This window comes from Hippoglossus hippoglossus, chromosome 24, assembly GCF_009819705.1.
Source record: "Hippoglossus hippoglossus isolate fHipHip1 chromosome 24, fHipHip1.pri, whole genome shotgun sequence".
NCBI classification, from domain to species: Eukaryota; Metazoa; Chordata; class Actinopteri; order Pleuronectiformes; family Pleuronectidae; genus Hippoglossus; species Hippoglossus hippoglossus.
The window spans coordinates 13,901,890-13,921,243 of NC_047174.1; positions in this window are offsets into that span (position 1 = coordinate 13,901,890).

Below are 19,354 nucleotides of genomic sequence, written 5' to 3' on the forward strand. Positions count from 1 at the left end.
TCATCCTGGAAAGTAGTGTCATCATGGAGGATGATGAAAGCATTGGTTAGATTACCCCAGACAAACTTGTTTTACTAATTTAATTTCACCAGCCAAATTAAGCAAATGTAGCAAGGTTTTAAGTGAAATCAACAAGTAGATATAAAGTATGCAGTTGCCTAGATTTGTTTTTTGAAGTAAGATCAACTTGAAACATTTTACACATTGTGATGCTTTTGTCAATTGTCTAATCTTGCTGTAATTCAGAGGCTACTCTTTTGTGATATTGTCCTAAATAAAAGTCTGCACTTGCAGCCACACATTGATATGCTGACTCGAGTTGGTCCAAACTAGGCCAACATCCCACATGACTTCAAAGGCTGCGAGACAAAAAAAAAACACACACACACATTGTAGTTTTTTTTTTTTCCTCAGCAAGGATTCACGGAGAATTACGATCTTTTAAAATTTGACTAGAACAGCAAGTTCTGCAGTTAATTAATTCAAGAAATAGTGCACTTCCACCCTGAGGCTTTATTAGCAGAGAATCAGATTGAGCTGTGATTAATCTGTGCTGTGGTAAAATTTAAGTAAAAGGGCACAACATATACTGCACACGCCCGACGCTACTGTGAGACGCAAGCTTGCCGAAGTCTGAAGGCTAATGAACAGAGGGGGGGGGGCAGGTTGAAAACTCCCCTCGAGTGAGTGCAGATTGAATTCACCCTCGCCCGGGAAAGAAATTCTCTCCCTCTCCCTTTTTTTCTCTCTCCAGCGTCTCCATCACTTACTTTCTATAATGCAATTCAGCAAGGTGACAATAATGTGGCCCGCATGCAAAACCTGTTGGCCGTATGCAAAACACAGTCACTCAACTCCCGGGGAAGACAAAGCCGATAAGATGGCAGTGATGAGGGAGAAAGGCTGATGGCTAGAGGTTGATGCTGAGGACTCTCATTTCAATTTGCGTAACTCTTTCATAAATCATGTGCAGAGATAGTTATCTGCAGTCGTCTTCCGCGGCGGATGTCGTCCTTGCGAGTCATTTTTCCTCGAGATGGCCAGCTGCACAAAAGTTGTGCCAACTGACGTCTTTTATTGTTGTCTCCCTCTTGAATTATGCTCTTTTTAATTGTTGCGCTCCCTTCCTGACTCGATTGCTCTTTCTCTCTGTGTATTTCCGTCTCTCCAACTGTGGCAGCGGCGTGACTCAGGCACACTGATAGGCTGACTGACTCTTCCACTCTGTTCTCGCTTTTCCACGAAACATCACAAGTGTCATGAACCCCCCCCCCGACTCCAACTCGAGGAGGGGGGGGGGATGATAGAAGGGAAGGGTAATGGAGGTGAGGCGGGGGTAGATTGACAGAGCTACAGAGACACGCTGAGAAAGCCGGAGATAAACTTTTGACTTCTAGGTCGGGAATAAGGAATCCTGCCTGAAGATAAAGGCAGCACGAATATTAAACCGAGGCAGGGGGAAAAAAAGCCCTTTTTTTTTTAGTGTCGTGATGTGGAGTGTGACTGCAAGTTGTGTCAATGGCAGTGAACAGCTCTCTTAGCAATGAGAAGACGGTGTTCAGCCAAGTGATAATGACTGGTCAATGTACTATTGGTGAACGAATAACCCACAAGTGATCCTATAAAGGTTTTGCAGCGTCTGCCCTGTGATACCACAACATGAAACTGTTGTAACACTCATAAAGATCTACAACAGAAATATACTCACATCAACCACATCAGGGGAAATTGCTGTGTTGCAGCAGCAGAGAGGACATCAGTAATAGTAATAATAAGTAAACATGCAATATAACCACAATTATAAATATAATAGAAATAGTATACAGTACAGTGTAAACAGAATATATTCAAGGAAAACTGAATATATACAGTGTGAGCAGAATGTACAGTACACTGTGTAATGGATTATATGTCAGCCATATAAATGATAGGAGTGAGTATAGCCACAGGTAAATTAATTTAAACCTGAATGAGTTTGTAGTGACCCTTCACAAAGAAAAAAATGGTGTGTGATATATCTGAAAATAAAAATAAAACTTGCAATAATTGTCTTTTTGTCCTTTGGACAACATATACTTATATACAATGTCACCACCTTTTACATGGAGCATTATTACCTCCCCCAAGGTTTGTTGGTTAGTTAGTTAGCAGGACTACGCAAAAACTACTTGGCAGATTATCAAGAAACTTGGTGGAAGTTGCAGTATGTGTCAGGGAAGTACCAATTACATTTTTGGTGCGGATTCTAATCAGGTGGTGGAGCTAGGATTTTACCTCGTGTTTCCCCCCCGATCATAGGCACGTGCAGTGTATTTTCCCTTATACACACACAACTACGATTCACATCAAAAGACACACATGAATTTCAGTGTCATAGCTCACACACATACTGAAGTAAAGCAAATCACGGAGTTCTATTCCAATCAGTTGTCAGACTCCGTGTGTTGTCTGCGTTACTATGTGACTTTGCCATCATACCTACTCTGCCAGTGAATCATTTCCCAAAGTCAAATGATGTAAATCTATGTAAAACCACCCTGGAGTGACGCACACGAGCCAGCTGCATTTACATGTTTGAAGTGTGTGTGTGTATAAGAAATCATGTAGAAGAGTAGTATTAGAGATGGTTCTCCGTAAAAAGATGTATAGAATAGATGCATAAGGATTTCAGTTTTGCAGTTGCAGAGAAACACACGACCAGGCAGGGACCCATTGATTGAGTGAGTAATATTTGTTGGGAGGTTTATTAGTTTTGTGAGAGGATGAGCACTTCGTACAATACTGTCACTTTTTTGGCCATCGGCCATCCTTTACTGCAATGCAGTATATCACATCTGCAACAGTGTAAAGGAATCAAACTTTTAGTCCTTCTTCTCTGTGATAAATATTGGAAGCCGAGTGACTGAGACCAAATAAATTTGAAACTATTGCCCCAGTGCTTCAAAAACGTTGAGGGGTGAATTATTCACTGAGGCATCCTGATGAAAAAGTCATTAATCAGTCCATCCGAGCCCGAATGGAGACACAGTCTTCAAACCCTGCAGAGAGGTATAAAGGCTGGTTGGAATAAATGACGACAATCTTATTAAAGGGGCCAACAGCATGTAATCTCCTTCCTCTTCCCCCCCCGTCCCCTCTGTCTCCCTGTTACTTGTTCTTATTCTTGTTCCTTCAAATATGCAAAGGAGGCATTTTCCTCCCGCGCTGTAATGAGCACAAAATATGCAAAGTAGATCAAAAGTTGGAATTTAATAAGTTTCATATTCACAACAAATTAGGTTTTTATGGAAGTGTCTCCTCCCACATTTACGAGCTCGCACATGTTTAATTACCGGGCATCAAAGCTGACCTTGGAACAATCAATTTAAATAAAAGCCACATTTTTCAAGACAATTACACCCCCCCAGTCAAAGAGGGGATTGTAAAACTGGAGAATGGAGAGGTCAAACACGAGCAGGTTCGTACCAGTGATGATCTGCAAGCGCGGCAGCGACTGTGCTCCGCTGAACTGATATAACCTCTGATATCTGCAGAGGTCTAATGTCTGCAACACAGTGTGTCAGTCTCTGAAACCCACATCCATTTATGAGACTAGGCCTGCTGAGTCACACCGACACACACACTCGTACACACACAAACACAAACACACACACACAAACATAAACGAAGATGCCGCAAGCTCTGTATTCACAAGCTGTATCTCTGCATGAATGTGTCGGTGATATGCAAGAGTGCACGCACATGTGCATACATGTATGCCTTTCTCTGTGTGTGCGTGTCAATGAGTAATCATCATGTCATTACGAAAGCACACATCTTGTACAACCGGGATCATTTTTTATGCCAAGCATGAACCCTCGGGGTGATGCATTAGCTTTAACTCATAAAATATATTGTGAATAAGGCTGGGGCGATGGTAATGTTCCACCTGAGAGTGGCTGGGTTTTAAAGACTGGGTTTTTTCTTCACCACTTTTCAAAGGATGGCCCCTGCAGAATGGCATTATGGGCTTACGGCAGGAAACACATGGTTATGATAATAATGACCCTATTTTAGTTATGCTAAAAAGAGTGAACGGTATGTACTGCTAGAATGTACATCGGTGGGTTTTTGGCAAGTGTTCATTTCGCACCCACCAACCACACACCATATACCCACTCACATGCCCCCATCACGTACAAAATCATACACCCGTTGGAGCTCATGCACGCACAAAGTCTCAGCTTCCATGGGATTGAATTAGAAGAGAAAAATCTGTTTAACCCTTTTTTTCTGCTGAGGTGCTGAGTAGCTCTTCATATCCTGCCACTGCCGGGCGGAGATGGAAGAATGAATCATGGCTTCCAAGAAAATACTCAATTGCCATCCGAGCGTTAAAGCCACCCTCAAAATGTAATGGTTGAATCCCAGTGTTGTACGAGGACAAATGTATCTAACTACTAATTCCACAAACATCGGCCTGTCTGTATGTGGAACACATTTCTCGCAAACCGTTCATTCAATCGGTATTGTAAATTGCCCGAGAAAGTGCAGTGTCATGTTTGGTGCGATTTGGAAACGGGATAGTTCAATATTAATACAAATGAAATAAACAGCCGACTAGCGCTCTGTAAGTCAGTGGGGGTGGGGCAGTGTGCCTTCAGTCTGTGGACCAAGTTCAACATGTCTTCTTCTACGTCTTCAGATAAGCTAGAGCATCGGTCGGCAGACGGGTCAAACCGCTGTTCAAAGTAGGTATCGTAGGTGCTGATCTACGTCACAGCAACAACATTCGTTAAATCCCTTCCTCTTCAACAATTCTTTCTATCGAGCTGAATTGCAGAGCTTTTATTTTGAAAAGTGGTGAACGTGGGTTTGAAGATTGTGTTGATCACTTAACATACCTCGGAAATAGCCAACATGCGATCTTGAACACAAAGTTTCCTAACTTCACTCTGCACCATTGACTGTTTATAAAAAGCTCTGCACACAATGTCCTGCACAGAAACGATAAAAAGTTACAGTATATTGTAGACCTGTTTGAGGAGGACTCACTAATGACATGGAATCATTCTGAAGTAGATCTGGAGCTTTAACACAGGACAAGCGAACAGGCAGGTTTGGAACAGGCACTGCATAAGAAAGAGGGCGATAATTACTGTCTGTTAGCATGAGTTATGAGTTTAACATCCTCTCTGTCAGAAGCGTGAAGCCTCAGTTTGATCTACTAAATCTGAAGGCTGCAGATTCAGTTCCCGCACACACTTGTGCAATTTTTCTCTGAAAACCGAACATCCTTGTTGTCCTATCAGTTTGAGTAAAATCCTGTCATGTGCCTCGTGCCTTTTTCCGGGCTGGGGCGCAGCTTGGTGTCTAAAGTGCCTGAAGTGAAGTCAGACCTCATCAGCAACAATCAAGGTGAGGTCCCTCTCCCCAGGCAAAGCCAAGCCATGGGCCACATGTTTCTCACTCACTGCCCTGCCTTGCATCATGTTCTGATCATAGCCACAACAAGAGACACAGCATTGGAAAGACAGCAGGCTGCAGCGCTCGGGGGCTGAGGCAAACGCTGCAAAACTTTGCATCAGGATTTTTTTTTGGGGTAGAGAGGGGGGTGTGTCCAACATTGCTTAAAAGTATAAGAAAGACTGTGTAGGAGTCAGTAACATTCCAAACTTTTGTGATTTCCTCGGTTGCTACATTAGTGCTTTTGCCTAATGGCCTAAAAAAGTCATTGATCGCCGCTGCTCTGCTGGCTACAGAGCCCACGAGCTACATCACAAGTGTGTCTGCCGCGAGTCTGTATCCAGCCGTGATGAATGGAAGTGCTTCGGTACACCCCCATCAGGAGACATGCTTTCCTGTTGTCCTGCCCATTAATGCATTATAAATGAGCCCACTAGCATCTTCAGAGAGACACGTGAGGCTTGCGAGACACCACAGACCAGCGCTTCCTGTCTTCCAGTAAGGAGCACCCGATACCGCGTGACCTGGTCGGCAGGAAACCATGTGACACAGCAGTCCAGAACCACCAGACCAAAGAGTAGCAGCAGATTTAAAGAGCAAAAAAAAGAACAAGAAAACCGTGATTTAAAGTCTCTCCTCGCTTTGTTTTGACTCAGAAACAATTCAACAATTTAATTGAACAGTTCAGCCACAATCAGCATCGCCACAAATCATTCCGTTTGCAGTAGTTCCTGCATAATAGTCAAATCAGCGAGACAGTAAAGTCACAGCCTGCATGAAATTTCCATATGAAGTGATCATCTGACTTGCAAAGAAGCCACATGCGGACACGTGTGTTCTCTGTTGGAGCGACGGCTGCCTCATTTCCCTCTCAGAGTCGCATTAGGGGCTTGATTTTTGGGAAACCTTCTCCAGGTACATGCACTGACGGAAAATCCTGTCCTTTTAATCTACGGCACAGCTACGGTGGTGCCACGTTTGATGTCTGAGCCGAGAACTCCCAGCTAAAGCGCTGCAGCACTTTGAAGTCGCTTGTTGTGCAGGCGCAATAGCAAATTCATTTAATGTTCCGATAGTTGCAGCGTATCACTTGATGGGTTTTAAGCTTGAAAGCTAAAGCTCTGTGAGAGTGGGAATAAAGATTTCTCTCTTTCTAAACCCCCCCGGCTCTGTGCTGTGTGCCACCATATGGTCTCTGATGCTGCTCCCCGTCCCATGCTAATGGAAGCCGCTAGCTATCTCTTACATACATGGAGCATAAATAGAGCACACACAACATTAGCCGGACTGAAAGAAAGAAAAAGAGAGGCCGTGCTGTGATCCACTTTGGTTGGTAAAGCCCCAGAGCGAGCGCTGTGGTAATATGAACAGCAGCAGACATGCTCGCACACCACAGACACACATATAGAGACACACCTGCGGACACACACACACATGTGTGCACACACACACACGCAAAGCTGCACTGGGAGAGTGGGAGCCACAATGGAAAATCTGAGTCATGAGCTCTCCTTTGCCATTCTGAACCTAAATCATTGTGGCATTGAGTCACTACAGGGCTTCCTGTGTGTTCATCTGCGTGTCTGCGAGTGAGAGTGTGGACAAACACAATCCACAGTCTGGACCCTGCGTATTTAAAGATGTGTGCGTTTTTTTATTCGGTATGCGCACAGCCTCACCTTATTTCCAGTGTTTCCCTTCATATCCAGAACGTGCTTGGGGGATTGTGCAGGCACAGGCAATACAACTGATGTGTGTGTGCGTGTACATGTGTGCAGTGTGTGTTTGCATATACAGTATGGTAAGACCGAGGGGAAACTCCTTTTATGAGATCAGTGGAAACTGCACATACTGTATCCTGTGCTGCTGAAGTACTTATGGGTTGTAATGATTGTAAAGAGACGAGAAGAGAAGAGAAGTTGTACTTTTAAGCGCAGACTTCAGCCCAAACACATGTGTGGTAGGCAGCTTGTCTTACAGATGAAGGTTGTACCGTAGGCAGTCGAGGATGCTGCAAATAGCAACAGAGAGGGGGATTTTTATTTCTCTCTTATTACCGTCTCACACGTCTTTCTCTTGCTCACCTCTCACGTCTTGAAAAAACACGCTCGCCCGCATCCCACGCTAACTCTCACTTTTCTTCTCGGCGCAGAGTTTCAATGCATTCTGATAGTACATAATAGGGTTGACATGTCAACACAACTCTGGTCAGCAATCACGCACTTTCCGTAGAGATAATGAGGGCTTTTAACATTCCTGTGGCGGCGACAAGATTGTACAAATGCACGCCCGGCACATGCATGCACACACGCATGCACAGTTAAGGGGGGGATCTGCAGAGGGCATAATGACCTGTAGCGGCGCTGAGATGTGGTTGCAGTGGCTTGATAAGCAGGATGCCTACATAAAAACGAACGTGATAAAGCTTTATACAGTGTTGATCCTGCTTCCTGGCCGTGTTCTGCTTCAGTTCGATGCTATCACGCGGCACTTGGCAGCTGGCAAGCAGTCATGGTAACGCACTTCCCACACAATTTAAAGATAGCATTTATAGACCAGTCACCGGCCGCGTATATATTGTAGTTTCGTGGAGATGAGAAAAGCACTGTAGGAATAGACATTTAAAACCAGCAGTGTTATTGAGTTCACGTTGTGGCCTCTCTCAATCATTCGAAGCAATCACAGAAGATTGTGTCGAGCACCAAACACCCCTCCGAGACCGCAGTGAAATTTATTTTGAAGCATCGCGATTGCCAGTTGTTGATCAGAAGTTGTCTCGGTGTGAGCGAGGGGGCCTGAGTGGATGCGAGAATCTGTAGGAGTGATTATGAGACAGGAAGGTGGGAGGCTCTGAAACTGAAACCAGCCCCAAATGGAATCAGATGCATGTACAGCCAACCGCCATCAGCCCACTGCTCGCTGCCTAAAAGCTTCTGACCTTTGAGAATTAGACGGATATGGAAATTGTTGCTTAACAGGGTTTGAACGCACAAATGGCCTGCATGAGTCTGCACATGCACACGAACACAAACGCAGGTTCTTGGCCCCTGTGAATATGCAAACACAAATACACAAATGCATTACATTTAAGAGGCACACACATATATGAATTCAGTCTCAGAACGGTCCGTGGCAGAAGTTGCACCTGATTATTTGTTTTACAAAAGCCGTGATCCTGCAGAAAGAGCAGGTAGTAGATGAGTGTTTTGACTCTCCTTCACTTCAGGCAGGCAGACCAGGAGAAATGAAGTGGCTGGCTGCCTCATGGCTGGATGACTCATCCCCATTGATGAGCTTAACAGCCATCAATTCCACTCTAGGGAGTGAGGCCCAGCACTCTCCCCCACCCGCTGCACTTCTGCCTGGGCTAGGCTTCCTCTACACTCCCCCTCTCCCAGCAGAAGGCCTGGAGCTTAAATTAGAGCTCTGGCAGTGGGCCACGAGAGAGAGAGCGTGTGTGTGAGAGGGGAGCAGTGAGCAGGCAGCAACCATTCATTCTTCTGGAAGCCTGAGTCAGATTCATTGTAACACACAGACAGGGCTGGGGGCCGGCCTACAGTGGGGCCTGTTCCTTTTTCCACAATGGAGTGGTGCTAGTCTTCTTCTGCAGGAGGGTTCCATCACAGCCTGAGAAAAAGAAACTGCTGTCAGAATGCAACTCAGCACAAACTAGAGATACTTTTATGGCTTGTCTGTTGGTTTTAGTGTTTCATCTTTATCATCCACGCAGAAAAGACTGTTTCATTTAAGAGCTACAATAATATGGAGAAGGATTTATCCTCAGATTGGAGACTTTGCTTTGATTCTGTACACGTTGTACATAATTTATTGGTGTTTTTTTTGTACAGCAGCTCAACAGTTATATACAAATGGAAACAAACACTTCAACAGCACATGCACACATAACAGTTTTTATGTAAACTACAAAACTCCCAGTTTGAATCCAACCAGAGACCTTTGTTAGTTGTTTCCTCGTTTGTTTGTGTGTCTTTTAGTTTTGTTTACACAACTACTAGACGGATTTTCATGGAACTTGGTGGAAGGATGCAATATAGGTCTCTTCAGCATTTGCCACAGAAGTCATTCAATATATGGAATAGCCTAGGCAGAGGTATGCACTCTGCAAAAACTACTGCACAGATTATCACGAAACACGGTGGAAGGATGAGATATAGGTCAGGGAATAACCCATTCCGTTTCGGTGCAGAGACAGAGCAGTGGAACTCTCTTTTTCCCCCCAAATATCTAAATTCTATATTTTTTCACTTTCATTGTGAGAAAAGGCATTTTTTTAAAAACATTTTTGTTGATTTCTCAGAGAATAATAATTCATGGATCTTGATAAAAAAATAAAAGAAATCCAGATCTAGTGACTTTAAATGTGCTTTTATAAGGGGACTGTTGGGCCTTGGTGCACTATACTGATGGGTAATAGATCTATAAGCAGATTTTTGGATAAAACTGTCAATATATTATTCACATGAATGAAGCCACTCTCTCTGCTGTTATCAATATCAAAACGTCATCAGCCAAGGCAACAATACCCACAAATCACGTATGAAAAATCTCTTAAAATATCAACTCCTAGTTTCTTGGGGCGAAACTCCGCCGCACGCTTCTGACGGTTCGATCCGCTGAAATCGATACAAAATGAAAGACTTATTACACTGAACATCTGCGAGCCATTGTGCTGTAATATTTGATATTGTTTTCCTCGCCTCCAAAGTGTGATGTTATCGCTGTCTGAGGAGATTGCTTTTTGGATGGCTCGCTCATTTCTTTGGCAGTTATTACATCTGAAGTCAGAGAGGTCACCCCAACATATTGCGCAGGTTATAGAAAGCCATCTGTTTTAGACTTCATATAATGTAGCGGCCCGCTGGCACTCGTTTTCAGGGCAATAACGCGCCGTTTCCAAACTACATCCCCGAAGTAATTTACACCTCAACGTCGCTGACAGGCAGACAGCATGTGCATCACAATTGGACACATTACAGAGAACGATATTAGACACTGAAGGTGCTTGTTCATTTCTCCAGACTTGAGAAAAGTGGATTTAACAGTGTGAGCCATTGCTCTAATCGCTGTCCTTAGCATCAGGGTCATTAAAATTCTCATATGTCGCAGCAGCAGTGTAGTTGTCGGAGTCGCTGTTATCGTCATGGACCTTAATAACTTTCTTTGTCATTGTTAACGATCAAAGACGAGTATCATTAGATCATTTTGAGATCATACGGAAGCAAAATTGTCTAAATCGGCCTAATAATTCTTTAAAATCACATTTTCTCCCGCAGCAGTGGGATTTCTTTGCAAATGTGTCTCATCCGAGCTGCTTTAATCCGGAGAAAACAGTGGATCATCAGCACGGTTAATGGCGATGTCAGCAGCAGGGGTGGGATGTGACTACAGCATCTGTTTAGTCTGATGGAGAGCCCCGTGAAGGAAACGTCTTTCCCTTCTTTCACACACAGGCGCTCTGTCAAAGCAGCCGTATGAATGTATCCACTGGGAAAGAATAGTTGGGTGAACTACACAATTTCCGCTGTTGTGCCCTCATAGAATATACAATACTTCATTATACTATAACAGAAATAAATAAATAAAAAACACGCCTGCCGCATTTTTGAAGATTGATTTTAATTGTGTTACAACAGCAGCTCTCATTTGCAGGTCATTCCTCACCAGGAAATGGGTAGATTTTTCGGCAGCTGCAATAATTACATCACGCTTGTGTTATTTGCATGCGTGTGTGTTTTGCATGTCGTGTGCCAGAGAGAAGAGAGGGAAGCGTAAATTAGATTTGAGAGAAAATGAAATCAAATGGAAATGGAAATGCATCTGTGCAAATGTGTGGGCGAACAACACAGAAGGAGCCTCTCACGTCCTCTCACGTCCTGAACGCTTCCTGATGTTGTCTTTTGAATGAACGTGTTTATTGTTCACAGGACGCGGTGATGGCCAAGGGTGGGGACATTAGACGATGACCTTTGTAAAACAGATGATCCTGGGGGGAATGCAAGTAGGCGAATCTTACTTTTTCACTTTAATTTGGTGACACACACACACACACACACACACACACACACACACACACACACTCTCTCTCTCTCTCTCTTGTACTTCCATGTTAGTGAGGACACTTATTGGTTTAATGCATTTTCTAGCCACTTACCCCAACCTTAGACTAACCTTAGTCAAAACCCTGAACTCAACCTGAACCTACTTCTAACCCTATTGTTTCCATCTCAACAGAACCCTTAAACCAAGTCTGAACCCTCAAACAGTCCATTGAAAAAGTGTGGACCAGCCAAAATGTCCTCAAAACACATACACTGTCTCCATGACTTCAGAGGACATTACATTGACTTACATTGCTTTCCTGGAGACTAAAGTTACTGCTTGCCTAATCCTAACTTTAATCTAAACCTAACACTAAGCTTAACATTGACCTAATCCTAACCTTAACCTTAACCAAAACCTTCAACTAAACGCAACCTTAACCCAACCTGAACCTTAATCTAACCTTGACCTGAACTTCACCTTAAAATGTAGTGATTTACATAATGGAGATTTTTTTCCCCCCAATAATTTGACGAGGCAAACAGATTTAGGGCCCCACAACATGAGTAATACCTGGACCACACACACGCAGACACACACACACACACACCTGTGAGGTCAGCATTAAAGCTAAGCTTGAGGTAGTCAGCAGAACGGGATAAGGTGCTGCGCTGAGAAACTCGCAGCAGAGCCGTTCTCATCCTCTGGCTTATCTCCAGATCTGCGCTCCACTTGCAGAGGTGTGATGAGCAGGGGTTGTTCTGCTATGAGGAGGAAAACCCATCAAAGACACAGTCACTGAGATAATATCTCAGAAAACTTCTCCAATGCTCCACCCAGTCTCTTTGTGATACACCACATTAGAGCGCCATCTAAAATCCGACTTAAAATGAGTTGCAGGTCCTTTCTGCCAGACAGTACGAAAGGTCATGCAAATGCTATCTCAGCCATCATCACAGGGATTTCCAGAGCGCTATGAGCTGTGAGACATGGCAACCCCTTTTCATTATCTATTTGGATATGAGCCGTCATTTAAAAAAAATAAAGACAGACGGAGGAAAAGGGACTTAAGGGCATAAGCATTCTTCTGTGCTATAGAGACTGCAGTCACTTGAGCTGTAATGGTATGCTAAATACATTGACCCATTCCCGGCGCTGATTGCCACAGGCATGGTTTGTTTGACATGCCAGCCTCTGTTAGCCAGATATGGGAGAAACAGATCATTACTGTCACAGCTAATGCTGTTAATGTTGCTTACTGTGACAGTAATCGCAGGTCCCTCACTCCTCCCTTTTCCCTTTTCTCCCTGAATCCACCCTCTTTGTTTAGTCTCTTTCAGACTCGGGGGCTATTTTGCCTGAAGTGTGAGGCCTTTTGAGACGACAGTCAATTATTATCTTAATAGCAGTACATACGCAACATGGGAATATATGATCAAAGCAGTGCGGCCCACACAATAATCAGCGAAACTGCTGATATTTAGACGTCAGGCATTCCCCTTGCAAATCACATCATGTGATATTTTATGTGACTTAAATGATGCATGCTCTTATCTGGTCTCCACCGCCCTTGATCTGGCGTGACCCAGATTCTCATTTTACAATGACGACGTCCCCTTCCAGATCTCACACACACTTTTTACATCGCAGGCTTCTGCCGATTTGATTTTACTTTAAGGTAAAATGTCTGGAGTAAACAGGAGAGAGGGCTGTTTGTTTGAACCGCCATCCGGCAGTTATACCCGCTGTCTTCAACAAGGGGTTGTTTGACACCCAGTGATTGCACAGAAGTGGGATTTCAAAGCAGCCTCGCGTGTGTCTGCACCTGCCAGTGTCTGGTAGGTACAAACACCGAGGCTGGGCTTGTCACATGAGACGCCGCAGCGCTACAGGCAGGAAGTTGAGCAGAAGGGGGATCAAGTGCAGCAGCAAGTGATGTCCTTGCCAGCACTTCATCAGCGTCTACCTCACTGCTGTATCTCCACCTCCGAGTCTGCCGCTTCCACGAGTTGTGGGGGGGGACTAGACCTGTCTGATGGCTCTGCACAAGAACAGCACAAGAATAATTTCACAATATTTCTCTAAAATTACAGAGCGTACACGCCGCTGCCTCGTCCGCAAATGGAATTTCATTTGTATGGATTTCATTTTAATGTTGCACGGTCTGAAAGCTGCTTCAGAAGGCTGCTCCAGCCAATCGGGAAATACAACATGAGAGAAATGTTGCATTGCACACAAAATGAAAAACAGCACAATGAAGCTGTAATTCACTTTAGATGATGGAAGTGGCAGTAAGCCGAACATGATCACGCCACGATGGAGTTCTGTGACTGCATCGTGATGCATGGCATAGTAGAAGTGAATGATGACTTCTCGGCATCATTTTCCTTCCTAAGCAGGTGTGAAACATACCTTTTGGCACAAAATCGCTCATAAACTGAGCACAGCTTTCTCTCCCGAGAGATTAGAGCACGGAGTCCCTTGTGTGTATATCACTGTATGTGTGTATATTGCACGTGTGTGTGTGTGTGTGTGTGTGTGTGTGTGTGTGTGTGTGTGTGTATGTTTGCAGTCCTGTACAATATTCCCTGGGGGATGGAGACTGGTTGCCATGGCAGCAGTTTGAATGTTGCGTCGATTGCGGTGTGTGTGTGTGTGTGTGTGTCTGTGTGTGTGTGTGTTTTCATGCAGAGGCCAGACAAGGACAGCGTGCTATCGTCATTTCGTAGCTTATCTTGCTGCCTCTGAATCACTGTAAAAAGACCAGTTTAAAGTGACCTTCGACAATGTGAGTGTATCCCTTCAGTGTAACTAAAACACAGTCACATTAGACACAATAGCTGCATAGTTACAGATATAATATTTAATCTTTAAAGTTTCATTCACACTATTATGTTTATGTTTTCTTCCAAGTTATCTAAAAAGAGTCTGTACGGCAAATGACACAGCTCGGATCTATTTGTGTTTTTGTGTACATTGATACAAGCCTCAAAGGACCTTAATATTACATTCATGATATATGCTAGTAGTACATACATTATGTAGGCGGTGGACATAAAAAAGAAAAGAAACCTATCACCATTGTGAAGTCATTTTTGTGTGTTGTATTGTGTTTTAAAACGGACCAAATATCCCTGTCAGTGCAGAGCCCCAATGTTATTTTTGTAACATAACCTCATAATAAAATGCAGTCCAGTACAACAACAACATATTTTGTGTCAGACGAGATCTCTTAGATTTCTATTTTGTGCAAGATTCAAATCTGTCCCAGACTTTTCCTTTTTATAAAATCCTGCCACTGTCAAAATCAACCAACTCCATGTTGTTCAGTTTATTCAACGCACACTCCACCCTCTGTTTTTAATAACTGCGAACAGCCCTGGAACAATACATCATTTTGTTAACTCTGCCCAACAGCATTTAAAGTGCAATCGGGGTCGCTTTTGCACAGTTCATTGTTTTCTGTAGTTGTGTTGCTCTTTAAATTTGACATTTTACCCCTTAAAGCAAGGAACACATCGGCTTTGACCTCGGGGCAAAAATAGCTGCATGTGTGCCTCTGCTAAACCCCCTAACCCACCCCCTCTATTTCTCTGCAATATCTATGTATTAAATTAGAATTACATCTGCCAAGGAGGTTACGTTTTCATCTACGTTTGTGTGTTAGTTAGCAGGGTTACGCAAACACTACAAGATGGATTATCATGAAACTTGCTGAAAGGATGGTGTTACACAAAAAACTACTCAGCCAATTTCCAATTTTGTAGATTAGTGGGACATGACCCAAGACACAAAAATATAAATAAAATAAAAAATACGGATCTAGTGAATTTAAATGTGTATTATGTATTCATAAGGGGACTGTTGGGTGTTGCTGGAGGTATGTACTCTACTGAGTTCAAATACTACTACTACTAATAATAATAATAACACCACACTCATTCGTAGTTTAAAAATTGCAGCAAACAACTTGCCACAAAGTGGACGTGGCAACTTTGAGCTTCCTGATATTTCGGGGCCCCATGCAGTGTAATCGCCCACTGTGCTTGGTTGGTAATCCAGCCATCCTCGAGTGGAGCCTCACAGTAAACCTCTTGGCTTACGGGCTCTGCCTGCACATCTGTTCTTACTGTATGACTCTTTCCTTGGGTTTTAGCCGTATTCTGTTTTTCTGTAAGTCCACATCTTTTGTGAACTTTGCAGTTCCCCAATGCTGCTGGTCGTCAGGCTGTGAGAGCAAACCCACCATTGAGCCTCCGAGTGTTTAGATGTACTTTTTGAAATGTTTAATAGCTCACTCAAAACTGTTTTATAACCCCAATAGACGACACCACCGGAGATCACGTCACTTTGTAGCCTCTAGTGAATATTTACAATCTAACTGTGGTTCACAAATTGAGATACCATCAGCGAGCATTATGGAAACTATGTGCTGGATATATATTTAGTGGAAAAAGCGATAATCCAGACTGGGTGTAATACTGTAGTACCGCACACTGAGTGCACTCCCCTAATTGTGCTGGCTCCTCTGGCCTGACTTCCCTCCAAGCAGCAGGAATCGGAGAGCTGCGGCTGATTCATCACCAGCAAACGCAGTATGATGTTGGTGTCTTCGCCTCGTGTCTCCAAAGTGTCAAGTGTACTGGAATTTTAATAAATCTGCACGCTTTCTCCCTGTGACGCCTCAGGCAGATCCTTGCAGGTGTAGCAGGGCCAGGAAATGTTTGTTTTTTTTGCACAGGGAAGACGATATCAGCTGTCACAGTGAGCAGAGAGAAAACACAAATAAAGACAGTGCTGAAATTGTATTTGCTGCAATTTTCATTCATTTATCCTGGCAGCATTTTTGACATGTCATGCTTGATGCCTTAATGGGCCTGCTGCTTGAAAAATACCCTTATTTCAGTAATTTAGCCTGCAGACATTTACATTTGCATCTAAACCTATAAACTGTCACACCAATGAGAGACGGGGAAGATTGGGAAATGCGTCTTTGCCTTGCAGATGAGCCATGTGGAGGGCTTAAGCTGCTAAAGCCCAGCAATTGCACTCCCGCGGATCTGATGTATGACTATTATTAACCTCCCCACTTATGAGTGTGAGTCACCCTGTCCAGTGACAGAGCTGCCACAAGTCCTCACTCAGCTGTCTGACTTCACGAAGGAGCGATCCAAGCCAGTGACGCCAATCCTGTCTCTCCCCCCTCGAGCCAAGATCCTTCCTCTGCTCGGGGGGGGGAGGTCTCATCTGCGTGACCTGCCACTCACGGCCACTCATACTTCCTGTTGCCTCAGAGAGGAAAGTGGGAAAATGTCTCACCGAAAAAAAAACTCTCCGGGCAGTACACTCTGAATTTGTCAGTGCAACCCATTTTCATTTTGATTTATCTAATGCAACATCACATAAACTGTTGGTCATGAGCCAGCAGGTTGAATTGAGGTCAACGGAAGTGCCACTCTTGATTTGATCTGCTCAATTGTCCCCTTGGGTTCACTCCCAAGCTGACTGGACGTTTTTTTTAAAGCGTCGTGTTCATTAATTTGCGCTCAAACGTTTCCTGTCTTGCTGTAAATGGGCAAAATGCGAAAGACGGTAAAGTTGTTAAGTACTGAGACGGGGCCGAAGCGTTTCTGGTTCACCGCTATTCCTACAATATGGAACATTTTTTGTGTACTTTCCTGACCCACTTTGATCAGACTGACTTTGCATCATTTCTCTTTACTCTGCAAAGTTTAAAATCTATATTAGAGGACTCTTTTGACACTTGGCCTTCTTTAATGATGAATAATAGAGTTTGTCTGTCTGCAGATGTGAAGAACTTAAAGTGTCGTCATTGTCTCGGATTCTGAGTAAAGACAAGGACACTTCAAGAGTGGAAATTGGCACTTTTGAACCGCTTAATATAAAGAAAATATATAGTGCATTTATTTTCACAGTTACAAATAAGAACTTTTCCATTGTATAACATGTCATAGAAATGCAGGGGTTCCCAAATTATTTAGGCCCCGACTCCCAAAATAATGGTGTCAGAGACGTAGGAGTCCCATATTCCAATAGGATATTGATTTGAGCTCGTTTGCAAAAAATAATCTCCTTTGTGTGCACCGCGTATCCTGTGGTGCTTTAAATTAACTGCAACTGATGCTATGGTTAATATGTCATAATCACCTCAGGGGTTATGTGGGGACAAAGGAAATCACAAGGTTGATGAAATACTTTCATTTGCATGGTTCAGTCTTAGAGGTTCCGTGTGTAAGATTTAGATGAAAGGGATCTATTGGCAGAAAGTGAATATAAAATACTCCTAGTGATGTTTTCACGATTGTCTTTCATCTAAATTGTATGAATTATTGTTTTCTTTACCCTAGAATAGGCCCTTTATATTTAAATACGTTATATTTATATCTGGAGCGGGTAGCCCAAACTGGACAAACTAAACACATTTTTAGTTTTTATGACATCTTAAGTCTACCACAGGTTCTCTTTCATGTTTGGAAGGGGAGGGTGAGGTGAGCGGTATTCAGCTGCAACATAAAACTTCACCACTGTTTACATTTTCAAATTTAGTTTCTATTGTAACAATTTTGGCTGAAAGCTGTTACTTTTAATTTGTCTTGGATTGTGTTTGATTTATGGAAACATTTCATCACCCCCCCCTTTCTGTGTCTCGCGACCCACCAAGGTCTCCCGACCCCTAGTTTAAAAACAATCCGACAAGCGGAGGTTGGGTTTAAGTTACGGTTGTCTGAGGCTCTTACAAAGAGACAATCTAATCTCTAAATCGATTCATATTACTACAAACAGCAGCATCAACCTACCATCACTGAACCTCCTCCCTGTTTTCTCTCCTCTCTTCCTCCCTGCCCTCGACTCAGTAGCTCTGTCCCTCTTTCTCTCAGTTAAAAACAGGCCTTAGGTCCCAAAGCACCATGGAGGGGCAGAATGTGGCACATGTACCCTGTCCCCAAAATAACTTGTTTTTTTTCCCTCACTTGAAATTGAAGGGTATTGCAGCTGTCGCCCAGCACCGACACGCTCACTATGGGTCCTAAAAAGCTGGAGCATCATGGGAATTTGTCGAGTTCTCAACTGTAAATATGGAAATAAAACCTGAAGGAAGCATGGGAGCACGGTCTGCAGTCAAAACAAAGCTATGAATACGTCTGATTTCAACTTGATGTCAGCACTTTCATTATGACTCAAAGTGAATGTCTTGTTTTTAGGCAGCTTCGCCCTATAGCTTTGATCTGGTGCCCTTTACGCCCACATGCTTTTTGCAATTTTTGGATTACCATGTTGTTCCTCTGCTCGACCCTCCAGCTAGTATCTCACTACCTGACACAAGCTATCTTCCACAGACGGCGTTGGCGAGGAACAATGCTTTCTGTCACTTTCCTTCCTCTTTCCTCTTCTCTGTCTTCCACTCTCACGTTCTGCTGTCTGCCTTTCCGTCCTGCGTTCTCCTGACTCACATCATCTCCCCCCTCACACCCGCTGAATGGTCTACTTCCTCTTGCGCTGCATCTATCTTCTCGCGTATGATCGAATTTCTCAGAGGAAGTCACCCGCAGGGTTTGGATGTGACAGCGCGGATTCTCGCTGGTGTCAACATGAGCTGGTTACAGCTCTGTTGCTATGTGACAGTGGGTTATTGGCTAGTTTCCGAACATACAATGCAAGGAAAATAACTCTCATATAAGCCGGTTTCATGATGCATTCTAATTAGTTTCATTTAACTGCAACCGCCATGGAAAGCACTGGTGGGTCTAAACCCTTCGGCTTTTCTGTACTGCAACATTACAGGGGAAGCTGACCTTAGATCAGTTTCTACAGGGCAACGCAACCTATT